This window comes from Chaetura pelagica, unplaced genomic scaffold (genome assembly GCF_000747805.2).
Source record: "Chaetura pelagica isolate M959 unplaced genomic scaffold, ChaPel_1.0 scaffold963, whole genome shotgun sequence".
In the NCBI taxonomy this organism is placed as follows: domain Eukaryota; kingdom Metazoa; phylum Chordata; class Aves; order Apodiformes; family Apodidae; genus Chaetura; species Chaetura pelagica.
This window is the reverse complement of record NW_009952705.1, coordinates 780,307-781,446: the sequence shown is the minus strand read 5'-3', so window position 1 is coordinate 781,446 and position 1,140 is coordinate 780,307. Positions and strand designations below refer to the sequence as shown.

At 68.9% G+C, this 1,140-nt stretch overlaps 1 protein-coding gene across 1 annotated transcript in view; it reads right to left on the bottom strand.

Annotated features, from left to right (window-relative positions):
- JUP (junction plakoglobin) overlaps positions 1–428 on the bottom strand; it is a 16,909-nt gene extending 16,481 nt beyond the window's left edge. Inside the window, exon 1 of the mRNA XM_009994204.1 lies at positions 402–428. The gene's annotated coding sequence lies outside the window, so the exon portion shown is untranslated. The remainder of the gene's footprint in view (positions 1–401) is intronic.
- Between the last annotated feature and the right edge of the window lie 712 nt (positions 429–1,140).

Here is a 1,140-nt window from a genome sequence, read left to right as displayed (position 1 = left end):
CGGGGCACACCCCAGCACGTGGGGGGAATTCTCAGGCCTCCTGCTCCCCGGATTTGGGGACAGGGCGAGGGGACGTGTCGCGCAGCCCCCCCGCCCCTGCCCGCCCTCCGCCACGTCCCGCGGCGCTGGCTCCGCTGGGAAAGCGCAGCTCTGGAGGGAGGCGAGAGACGGAACCTCAAACGCCTCTGCAAGGAATCAGGATTTCGTCGCTGTGCGCAGGGCAGGGATCAAAGCACAGCAAGAGCCCTCCCAGCACCGGGAGGAAAGGGGCACAGCGTGACATGGCACAGCATGGCTGAGATGACCAGCAAAAACTCATCTAGTTCCTTCTTGGTCAAGGTCAGGGAGGGGAGGTCGGTGCTGCCTACGTGGTGTCAACATGCAGGGTGCTGTGGGGTCACCCCCTCCATCCCCCCTCCGTGCCCCTGTGTCCCACAGCAGCACTGCTGGCCCTGCACAGCACGGGGGGACAGTGGCCCTGCTCACAGGCTCAGCTATTGCCGGGGTCACATCATCACTGGCAGAGCTGTGGGTGGGGGCTGGGGCCAGGGGACCCCAGCCCAGGGCTGCCAGGGGCCTCAGCCAGCGCCAGCAGAGGAGCCGTGTGTCCCAAGGGGAGTTTGGGGCTGAGGAGGGGACGCGGTGCCCAGGCGCGTGTCAGAGCAGGGCGGAGGCCCCACGGGCCCTGTGCCACCCTTGCCCGCCTCGCTGGGAAGATAAACAAGCCTTTGCCCCCCGGCTGTGACGCCGGCGCTGGGCACAGCGCTGCCCCAGTCCGGGTGCCGGTGCCGCCGCAGCCCAGCGGGATGGCAGCCCCTTCCTCAGGTGGCTGTGACCCATCGGTGACAAACCCAGCTCCTCCCGAGGGATGGGACAGGACAGCCCCGCCCTGCACAGGGTGTCACTGCCTGCCCCTGGCTCTGCCCCAAGCCCTGCCTGTGGGTCTGGGGGCTCAGCCCCATCCCAGGGCCCAGCCCACTGCGGGGATGGCAGAGCTGGGAAAGCCCTGGCAAAGGGGAGCTGCGGGGCGGGGCAGGGTGCGGTGCTGGCAGCCACCCTAACACCCCCTGCCTTCCCTTCCCTCCCCTGGGGCGAACGCGCTGATTCAGCCTCTCGGTTTCAGTCCTGGCCGCCCACTTC